At 43.0% G+C, this 12,118-nt stretch overlaps 1 protein-coding gene across 1 annotated transcript in view; it reads right to left on the bottom strand.

The window, feature by feature from the left end:
* Positions 1 to 12,118, bottom strand: part of INTS6 (integrator complex subunit 6) — a 1,595,672-nt gene that overhangs the window by 1,427,287 nt on the left and 156,267 nt on the right. The gene's annotated exons all lie outside the window — the stretch shown is intronic.

The raw sequence follows: 12,118 nt of genomic DNA, 5'->3' as shown, positions 1-12,118 counted from the left end.
ATAAGCACATGATAGTCGAAAGCCAAGTGTTTTATCTGCATGACTCATAGGATCACTGGAGATTACTAGCCTAACGACCTGGAGGTCATTTCAAGCCTAGTAATTTCCTCCCAATGTAATACCATAGAAATGTTAGTTAATGCCTAAGACCACATTTAGTAATGGCTGCCAATGTCCAGAGTTGTGGGTCCTATTCCTGGTATGAAATTATGGTGCCCAACCACTCGTCCAGGTTCCTTTTGAACAGTCCCTAAATCCCTGACCGCTGTGTCTAATTTTAGAGGAGTTTTATTGATGGAAGTAGTTTCCTGGCATAGCTGACTTCCCAAAGGGTACTGTTATGCATTCCTTGTCACTGATTTTCAAGTCATGGCTTTGGTACCAGCCATTTGTCTTTGTTAGACCTTCCTGTAAAATATTATCTTGAGGGGTTTCTATGATTATTCCTAACTTACAATCATCTGTAAACTTTGCAACCTAGAAGCCGCTGACATCCTTGAAATAGATGCCAAAGGGGTGGACCTAGCACAGAACCCTGGGTTTCAATAGTCTAACTCAGGGTCAGAGGTAGATAAGATTATGCATTCTTTTAGCTCTTGCGCATTTCAAATGTATGTATATTTGAGAAGCAGACTTGGTTTCTAACAACCATTCTGCATTTCAACTGAAAGAAGTCACAAACTTAGTGTTACTCGCATTTTTAAATCGTATACACACATTTTACGTGCTGTAAGACTTAAAACACAACTGTTTATGAAAATATATTTGTTTTAACACAGTACAAGTATTCTACAAATATGTTAAGGTAGCATCTAGCCTTATCACCATCTGACTAGACAAAGAAAACCTTCACTTGGTCCAAAATGTCACAAATTGGTAGATCATTTTGTAAGTTACTGCTATAAATATTGAAGTACTGCATTAAAAGCAATGATAATACATACTGATACCTACATACTGTGGAAACATGCCCGACATATATGACACTAGCATCAGACAAATACCCCTGACTTTAAGTCAAAGCTTATAAATTATTTTTAATCAAAGAAAATACACAGTTTGATACAGATTCAAAATGCGAATAAAAACATTACGTGAAACACTAGGACTGTGTAAGACAAGGTTAGTAAGGAGGCTTCAATCTGTAGCTTTCTGTACATTGAAGATATTAAAATGAAAATAAACGCTATATATTAACAAATTCAATAATTAAATATTTCAAGTAACCTGGTCTGATATAATAAGATCTGTTAAGGTATAGCAAAACCCAACAGCTGTCAGAACAACGAGACAAAGGAACAGTGCAGAAACAGAAACATAATGGATATGCAGTGACACAAATCCAATTAATCAAACTAGTTAAAAGTATGCACAGCTTTCTAAATATACAGAACAGAAACACAGAATCATTAAGTTTGTAAGAACTGTACAAGTACATTTCCTAGTAAGAACAAATGTGCAAAAAACAATGCCTTTCTTGCAGCAAACGATCACCTTGCACACTGTTGCAGAACAAAGACAAAGAAACAAGTATGATTAAATAAGAAACCTCAAAGACTTACTCACACCAAGAATAGACAAAATCAGACAGAAATCAACATGCACTATGAGAACAGATTACAAATAAATGCACACTTTATTTACTCATTTAGACAACTGGGTAACTGAACTAGCTAAAGACCCTTTCACCCACAACTTGGGCCTAAAGGGAAAACTAAAGCAAAGAAAAATAAGTTATGTACCTACCATAACGTCCCATGTTAGTTGTCTTCATCTCGCCTTCTTTCTTGCTTGTTGGGATCGGAGCAGATCTTCGGCTCGACTCGGCCATCTTCTATAGCTCGAGAGCTGTTTACTGGCTTGAGGCTACCCCTTATCCCATGATGTCTAGCGCTAGCTACCCAGATCTTGTTTGAAGTAGCTAACCCCAGCCATAGCTATAGAATGAACCTCTCCAAGCAGAAGGTTAAAGCTACCTGTCATAATCTCTAAGCCAGTAGAGGAAACAAACCAGGGGACACTCAGCCAGTGAAACCTGAACTCCTCTTGGTCCAATAGGACAGGGGGGTGGAGGGGGGGACGCAAGAAAGAAGGCGAGATGAAGACAACTAACATGGAACGTTATGGTAGGTACATAACTTCTTTATGTTAAGTTGTCTATCTCGCCTTCATTTCTTGCTTGTTGGGACAGCATCCCTAGCACCTACGATCCTGGGCGGCTCATTGGAACAGACTCTTCAGAAAAGTGGAACCAAAGTTAGCTCTACTCCTGGAGACCATGTCTAACTTGTAATGAGAAATAAAGGTATGAGGATTTGCCCATGTAGCAGCGGCACAGATAGAGTCCATGGGCAACCTAGACTGGAAGGCTACAGAGGTGGCCAAAGCCCTAGTAGAATGACCTTTCTGTTTGATAGACAACTCTGTTTCTTAGTTGATAAATGAAGGCAATAATGTGAGACAACCACCTGGACAGGCTGACTTTGGAAACTGGAAGACCCTGTTTGCCCTTAGCATAGGAAAGGAAAAGTTAGTCTGACTTTCTTATATCCTTCGTTCTATGCAGATAAAAACGCAATTGTCTATGAACATCCAAAAGGTATAATTTGTATTCTGCCTTGTTGGTGTGGTTAGGGAAAAAACACAGGGAGGTCTATAGATTGGTTTATATTATTTTCTGAGCAGACTTTCGGAAGGAAGGAGGGATTAGTTCTCAGACAACCCTGTCCTTATGAAAAACTAAGTACAGAGGACGAACACTTAGTGCCTGAAGTTCCGAGACATGTCTGGCTGAGGTAATAGCTACTAGAAAAAGAGAGTTTTCCAAGATAGAAACTTAATGGAGCAGGATGCTGCCGGTTCAAAAGGGGGCATTAATCAAGGAGGTTAGTACCAAATTAAGGTCCCAAGGAGGAGGGCATCTCTCACTGGGGGCCTAAGGAGAGTAGTCCCTCTAAGAAAGGCTTTACACAGCTTATGAGACATAATGTTTATATTAGAAAAGCCGACATGAAAATTAGAGATGGCCTCTAGTTGAACCCTGATTGTAGCAGAAGCGGACCCAGAATGAAAAAGCTCTGTTAGGAACTCCAAGATTTCGTGAACTGGGGCTGAAAAGGGATCTATGTTCCTAGCCTCTGCCCAACAAGAGAAACATTTCCATTTGCTAGCATAAGTCTTCCTAGTAGCGGATGTGTGAGAGGAGACAATCTCAAGCACGGCCAGGGAAATGCTGGGAAGCCTGGCTAGGGTCGGAATTGGATCAACCAAGCTGGAGTGTTTGGAGGGATTGATGCAGCTCTCCTGACTGATGAATCAGCAGGTCTGGAATAGGATCCAGAGTCCAGGGCTGCTCGAGGAGGTAACGGTGCAGGAATGGAAACCATATCTGTCGAGGCCAGTAGGGGGCAATGAGGATCATTTTGCAACCCAATGGAATACCTTTCTGTATGAGTTTAGGTATAAGAGGGAATGGAGGAAGGCATAAAAAAGTCTCTGAGGCCAATCGTGGACTAGAGCATCTCTGGGAGGGTGACTGGGAAGCGGTAAAAGGGAGAAGTAGTTGCTGCATTTGCTGTTGAAGGGGGTGGCAAACAGATTGCAGCAAGGCTGTCCCCATTTGCGGAAGATCAGATCCGCAACTACCTGATTCAGAGACCACTCGTGAGGCATGAGAATAGCTCTGCTGAGTCTGTCCGCTATGACGTTGGACTTCCCAGGAATATGCGTTGCAATCCGAAATCGTGGGAGGAAATCGCCCACTGCCAGAGTCTGAGTGCTTCTCGACATAGGGGGTAGGACCTGGTTCTGCCCTGCTTGTTGATGTACCACACCACTGACATGTTGTCCGTTTGAATTGCAATGGTCCCAGAAAGGAGAGAGACCTGAAGGGCTTGCAACGCAAGGAGCACGGCTCATCTCCAAGACATTTATGTGCAGTTGGTACTCGTGAAGCTGCCAAGTGCCTTGGACTGTCCTGTCCTGACAATGCCCCCCCTCCCACCCTATCAGTGAGGCATCCGTGGTCACTGTGGCAACCGGAGGGGGCTGGATGAATGGTCTGCCCTGAGCTACTAGTGGGGAGACCATCCACCAGGAAAGGTGCCTTTTGCATGTTTTTGTAATCATGATCATGATCATGTGAGACATGGGGAGCTGTTGAATGGACCACTGTGTGAAAAGAAGCCACTGAAGAATTCTCATGTGAGAATGGGCAAGAGGTATCAGAAGAATTGCCGCTGCCATAGAACCCAGAGTTTGAAGGACCAACCTGACTTGTACCCTTTTGCATTGCATGAGGATATGAACTTGCTGCTGAACTGTGGCCACCCTGTCTGGAGGTAGCCTTGCGGACATACTTCTTGTATCTAAATCTGCTCATATATAGGTAACAGATTGATAGGGCAACAAGGCAGATTTTTCAAAATTTATAGTAATGCCTAGCTGGGCACAAATTGTAATTGTATAGTCCCTGGCTTGAAAGAGTTTATGCCTGGTAGTAGCAGTAAGGAGCCAGTCGTCTAGATATGGAAACACCTGGAATCCTCAACACCTCAGGTGAGCCGTGACTACTGCCATGCATTTGGTGAACACCCTGGGGGCTGGTGGTGAGACCAAAGGGCAGAGCTCTGAACTGGTAATGACTGGCTCCCAGCCAGAAGTGAAGAAACCTCCTGGAGCGCCTGTGCATTTTGATGTGATAGTACGCATCCTGAAGATCTATTGAGCACATCCAATTGTCCTGACCCAAAAAGGGTAGAAAGGACTGTAGCGTGACCATCCAAAACCTTGTTCTTTGAACAGACTTGTTTAGTCTGCTGAGATCCAATATTGGTCTCCAGTCCCCTGTCTTTTTTGGTACCAAAAAGAACCTTGAGTAAGTTCCGGATCCGTGTTGGTCTGCCGGGACTTCCTGGATGACTCTTTTTTTCTAGTAGTCTTGAAACTTCTATGACTGCTTGAGCCCTCAGATTGGGTGGAACATCTGGAAGGGATTTGCTTGACAGTAAGGGGGGTTGAAAGAAGGGAATTATGTAGCCTCTGGATATGATTGAGTGTACCCATTTGTCTCGCTTTAGGATTTGCCAGGCTTTTGGGTACAGTGAAAGTCTTCCTCCAACTGCATCCAGAGGCGGGCAACCCTTCAGGGATGCTGGAAGGGCTTGTCAGAGAAGGATTCTCTGCTGCCCTAGTTCTGCGGACCCCCTCTGTTGTTTCCTTCTCTGCCCCTGGAAAAAAATCACTACGTGTGTCAGGCGAGGCTCCCTGAGCTTTCCGAAACCACATTTTACCACTCTTCTGACCTTTGGGTTATGGTCTAGAAGGAGTGGAAAAACGGACTCCCACGGCAAAGAGAGTCTTGCCTTCCTGTTCACACCTAGTCAGATTGTCTTTCACCTGTGGTCCAAAAAGTAAGGAACCGTCAAAGGGAGTGTTGGTGAACGACGCTCTAAAGGGTTTCACAAAGTTACACAGCCGCATCCATGCGCGTCTCCTGAGGGCCACGCCTGTACCTGCGGCTCTACTCACACCATCGTCTGCATAAGAAATAAGCCTCATGGAGGAGTTGACTACAGAATTAAGGGTCGCCAGCTGAGAAGCCACTTTAGCTTGAGCCCCTTCAGCTGATGGATCCTGAAGGGTATCTCTGAGCTCTTTCAGGAGATCCCTCTGAAGCCTGGTAAAACGGCATAAGTAATTCAGTGACCTCATGGAAAAGGTCGCTGAAGCAAACATTCACTTCCTGCATCTATCCATGGTCCTAGACTCCTTGTTAGGAGGATGGACAGAGGAAGAAGTTTCCGCTAACTCCTTTTTAGTGGCTGCTGCTACCACCATGGCATCTACGGGAACACCCTTAGTAAGGAACTGTTTATCAGGGGGTGCAGTGATAAACTTGCCAGGTATCCTCGGGGTTGGTTCCACTGTATCCGGGGCTGACCAAGCCCTTTGAGCCACCACTGACATTAGTGGATCGAAAGGTGGAGAAACCCAGGAGGAGGAAGGTCGGGAACCGAACGCATCCAGGAATACAGATTCGTCCTTGGTAGGGGCTAGGGCATTCCAGTTCCCCCTCTGCTTAAGCATTTCTAGGATGTCCGAAAAGGAAACATCTTCAGTGGGGGATCTCGGGGACCCTTCCGATTCATCCAAATCCGTATCCGAAGTGACAGACTCGGGGGAGTCAATGTGCTTCCTCTTGCACTTTCTCTTCCGAGGGGGCTCCTCTGAATGATCAGGGGAGGCCTCTGAAGAAGAGGAAACACCCAATAGGGTGCTCTGGAGCGCCGGTTCCCCACGCTTGGGGTCTGGAGGAGAGGCAGAGGCTGCCGCAGGCACTACAAGGGACGGAGCCAGTGGGGTTGAAAGTGGAGCTGACTCAGAGGCCAGTGCACTCCTCATGACATCAAAGGCATCCCTGCCACGATGCAGAGAAGGCTCCGGTTCTGAGGAAACTGGAATCCTCCTCCTCACATAGGGAGACGGCTCCGAGGCCGATGTAGGAGCCAAACTCACCTGCGCCGACGCTCTGAGAGGGAGAACGGGGTCGGACAAGGGTCCGATGCCACTCGCCCCCTCCGAGCAGACAAGAAAGTCTCGGCGCCCAGATCCCTCAACGGACGGCGCCATCGAGGGGATCAGAGCCGACGGAACCGAAGGAGAAATTGTTATCAGAGCCGACGGTTCCATGATTCGAACCCCAACAAACTCTGGCTCCGAGCTCAATGGAGTCGGAGGAGGAACATCGATAGAAAAGGACGGAGCAGACACCTGTTGAGGAGGGTTGGACAACATTTTGGTCGGTGCCTGTGACTTCAACAACCTACTGACCACTCTCTCCATGTCGTGATCCGAGAGCCTAGAGGACCGAGAAGAGTGGGAGGATCTGTGACTGCGGTCACTCTGCAACACGGGAGACCGAGGAGCCGAATGTATAGACTCTACAGAAAGGGACCTCGGCCTCTTGTGGGTCCGCGATGGCTCCGAAGGTACTGTTGGAGCCGACGGGGAGGCAGTCTCCTCGGTTCCGGCCGGAACCAAAGTAGTAGGTAAGGCTTGGGCCAATGACGGCTCCGAGCTGGGAGCACACAATTTGGTCGTTTTAGGAGATTTCACAGGCTGAGCCTTGGCCGGTGAATCCTGGGGCTTAAGAAGACCCCTCAAAATAAGCTTATTTTTGCACTCCTGCAGAATTCTTGGGCTAAATGCATGGCATACAGAACAAGAGTCCTGCTGGTGCACTGCGCCTAAACAATAGACGCAAGAAGTGTGCCCATCTGTCAGAGACATTTTCTGACAGCATGAGTCACACTTCTTGAATCCAGACACCTTGGATTCTTTAGACATATCCACAACTAGACAGATACTACCACTGACACAGGACCCGAAGCTAAAGTTGAGAACACAAATTTTAATGAACCACGATACACCAATAAATCCAAGCGCTTTCACCCAGCTCCTGCCAGGCTTTTTCAAGGAATGAATACAAATCACAATACCTTCTATCTACCACACAGAAATTTTACAGTGAGAACTAATAAACACTATAATTGTGGAACCAAGGGGGTGGTATACTTAGGAGTTTGCACCTATTGTTTAAGTTTTTATGTTGGTAAAACGGAGAGAACTTTAAGGAAAAGGGTGTATGGACACTTCTATGACATTTCTAGAAGTAAGGAGTCTAATGCATTCTTTAAACAGTCTCAAAAATGTGAAAAAATGAACTTAAAAGTTTATGGTGCTAGAACAAATCACCCCAGAGGTAAGAGGGGGAAGCTGGGAGACTCGTTTAGAGTTTTGTGAACTTTTTTGGCAGTTGAGATTAGATGCCACCAGCTCTCCTGGGTTAAATGATAGCATCAATATAGGATGTGTTTTGAAGCTCAGGAAAGCAAAGCTTTGAATGAGTATTATGGTGTTTATATATTTATTACACCATATTATCTGATTTTATAATATTGATTTTAACTTATGTTTGTTATAATAATTGAAATTGTTAATGTATTTATGTTTGCTTTTGCATAGATTGTACTCTGATAGATTTATGGTTTGAACTTAAATATCTGAATTTTATTTAATTGAATGCAATCTATTAGGTGATTAATTAACTTGCTACATAAATGAGAAATGACACTATGGTTTGTATTCATTCCTTGAAAAAGCCTGGCAGGAGCTGGGTGAAAGCGCTTGGATTTATTGGTGTATCGCGGTTCATTAAAATTTGTGTTCTCAACTTTAGCTTCGGGTCCTGTGCCTTTGGATACAATTTAGACTTGCTGTGTGAGCCATTTTATGCTCTGTTTAAATCAGATACTACACTGAGTTGTTATGGCCAAAAGGCCAAACAGCAAAACTAATACTAAACACTATCCACTAACAAAACAAAAAACACAGTATATTACAGTTAAAGATAGTTTTTTTTTTTTTTTTTAAACTAGGAAGCCTCTAACTTAAATGGCTACCTAACAATCAGAAAGAAGAAAAGGCTTAAACTAAGACGCTACCTACAAGAGGGAAAGAGGGAAAGGGGGAAAGGGGGGAGGGGGAGAACTCTCTAATAAAAATGAGTTCTAAGGGAAAGCTACAAATACACTCAACTGCAACAAACTAGTTAGCGACTATTATTTTAAACAATAAACTACCAGAAAAAACCCTAATCTAACAGAAAAAGTAGTTCAATAAAACTTATACAAGCCTGAGCCAGTAACAACGAACCTCGCAGCTGAAGCAGCAAACGAGATCTGGGTAGCTAGTGCTAGGCATCATGGGATAGGGGGTAGCCTCGAGCCAGTAAACAGCTCTTGAGCTATAGAAGATGGCAGAGTCGGAGCCGAGGATCGGCTCCGATCCCAACAAGCAAGAAATGAAGGCGAGATAGACAACTTAACATGTTATGTTATCCTTAAACACATTTTACTGAGACATTACCAATACTCTTATATTAGCTGATCCATCCACTACGAATAGCTGGCCAGATGTTCACGAAGCAAGAGGAGCAAACCCATATGTTGGACAGTGCAACATGGGAACAGGACATCTTTCATTTATATTACAAAATAAATATAGGCAGACATTGTACATTTGTTAACTAGTATGTAAATCACATGCAAATACAATGAAAAATTAACATACTTCTTGATAACTACATCTGTACTAAAGCTAAGGTGACATCTGCCTCACAATAGTACTCTTGCTGATTCCTCACCAGAAATATTGAGCAGTCCTTAGCATCCTTTCCCATACAAAGCTAACTCTTAAGAAAAACAAACTCACTCCACTCCTCACCTGAAGTACTTTAACACTTGAAGGCATTCCTCCTTTAATTTCTATCTGCTAATAATCTTCTAAAGGAGGGACACCATTTTGTCCATTCACATCCTACTGTTTTCCTTCTTTGAATTTCCCCATTTGCTATGATCTTTGCTTTGACTACTGAGGCATGTATCAGAATGACCCGCATCTCCATTTTGGTGCTTCCTCTGTTTCCTCTTTCTGTCTTTAAACGAAAATTCCCATAAAGTCTGTGGGTAAGTTGCTGTAGATACACAATGCCACTTAATCTGAGCTGTGACCCTAATCCCACTTACTTCATTCACTACCAGCAAATGCAAACTATTTTTGCTCCTCCACAATCACATTCCCAATAAATTGCTTTTCTACATCCTGCCCTCTTTTTAGGGTGAAATTTATGCAACAGCCTGATCCGCTGGACCCACATGCAATGACACTTTCTTAAGCCCTTGGATATTTCTCAAACGTCCATCCATGCTGCCTAACTGTCACAATATCCTTCAAACTTCTTCCGTTAAGAAGTATATGCATGAGCACATGGCTACATTGTTTAAATAGTTCTATATAAATGAGCCCTCCTCTGCCTTTATTCTTCCTGCATAACTTCAGCCATGGGGCTTCTCTGGTCCTGCAAATGTTCCTCAACTTCCTTTGATCACATTCCTTGTGCCACCCTTCATTGCTTTCACACAATTCCATTAGTCTTTTTGGGATACCTTCTATGCTTAAATTCTGCAAGAATCTAAACTTTACATGGTCATATCATCTGAACTCTATCAATGTGTTCTCTTCCTGTACTCTTGCTTCCACCTTTTCTTCACTTTAGGTCACAGGAAGTTTATCCAATCATAAGAACACTAAGTGGTTATTTTCAGATGCTCCCTACTTCATGCCTCCCTACCATTCTATTACTGCACTCATCCATAATGCTTTAGCTCTATTCTCCCCAACTACCAGGCTCCTTACCCAGTATTTTTTATCATGCAATGGTTAATACTAAAGGTTAAGATACAGCTTTAGAACTCCTGGAGTCCCCACCTCTCAATGTCTCCCTGCCCTCACCCTCTCTTTCATTATCATCACCCCACCAGGGACTACTACTCATTTCTGTAATCCCGAACAGAAATGTTCCCAAATATTTACTTGCCAACAATCTACACAGATTCAGAATCGCATGCAAAGTCAGCTGGGCAATTGTCAGCTTGACTGAGTTTACTCAGCCCATTAATGAGGATATCTTTAAGCTTGCACTCAGCTGAACATGAACTCCCTCCACACACTACTCATGTTTTTTTTTCTGAATCACATCCTCCATCATACTACCAGCCCTGTAAGCCCAGGTATTCCATGCCAAGCCTGTCCTCAATGCCTAAAATATTTCCTTTACCATTACTATTTCTCAATTATAGTCCAATTTTCTATCTGCTGCACTATGAATTTAGACACCTCTATAAAGAAAAATAAAAAAAAAAAACACTTCAAACAACTGCAACACCAACCTTAATCTAGCAATTGGGTTTCCAAGGATGAAGATGCAGTCATCTGTGACCGACCCCAGCCATGTTTGCCATTCAAGAGCCCTCACTCGTGCCTTATTCTCACTGCCAGATCTTGTATCATCAAAATAAGAGAGAGCAGGTGTAGAGGGGAAGTTATGCTTTATGCCATTTTTAGACATCCCATGTATTAAAACTTCAAGTTGTAGGATGGTGACACAAGGCCTTCATCCAACCAATACACTTCTTTCCAAATGCTCTGCACTTTAAAACATACAAAAGAAATTCTCATCAGAGTTGTACATCTTGCCCAAGTCAACAAGGACCACTTCCATATTTAGTCTATTATGTACCTTGGTCCCTTTAGCAAAATCATCTATGACCTACCAGTCAACTACAGTCTGATGACCTTGTACAATCACCATTTCCATAGCTCTTATCAATCATGGATTACAGTTAGAAATTCCCAATTACGTTGAACATATTGCACTTCAACACAGACCACTTTCACATTTAGCCTTTATCTTAACCTCTTTAACAAAATCAACATGAACCACTAGCCATCTACCACCTAATGTTCTTGTTGGTAAACAGATGGGAGTACTTCACCTAACCTTCACTAATATTTTGGTCAATATTTTTACATCTACAAAATATACAGTGTCTCATCAAATTGGAGATTCTCCTACTTCACCACAGCATTTAAATTATTCTTGTTAAGACTCCCACAACTATGTTAACATGCCATTTATGAAACTTTGCTGGGTAACCATATGGTCCCTAGCCTTCCCCCTTCATTTTTTTACCACCATTCTCACTTCTTGCTTTTATGTTTTCAGCATCTCCCCATATAGTTGTAGCTGCCCAGCTTATGCAGTTCTACAGCCACCACTGATCATGCTCAGTATAACCTCAGGTCGATTACCCTAATTCCATTCATTATCTTGAGTGAAGGAGCCCTCCAATCAGAATGGTAACTTCTGTTTGTAACTCTGCCCCTAGTCTACGGAGAGCAATATAACCTCCCCCGGATATCCCTCCTTTCCATCTCATGCAAAATTTGACCTGAAATTCATGAAAATGTTACTGTTTATGGTGACACATTAATTCCAAATTAGAACAAAAAACAAAATATATATATATATATATATATATATATATATATATATATATATATATATGAAGGATTGAATGAAAACAACCATTTTGAAATAAAATGCATCATCTATGCAATCTTTTTTATTTTATTGGTTCTGTATCACTTCCAGCTGTCTGCACAGTCCTTGGGTGCTGAGGCTTTTTTTGTCAAATTAGGCACTATTTAGTTAGGA

The sequence above is a fragment of the Protopterus annectens genome, chromosome 5.part0 (assembly GCF_019279795.1).
Source record: "Protopterus annectens isolate FY-2018-M chromosome 5.part0, PAN1.0, whole genome shotgun sequence".
In the NCBI taxonomy this organism is placed as follows: domain Eukaryota; kingdom Metazoa; phylum Chordata; order Ceratodontiformes; family Protopteridae; genus Protopterus; species Protopterus annectens.
Note: the sequence above shows the minus strand (reverse complement) of the source record. Positions and strands in the feature narration are given on the sequence as shown.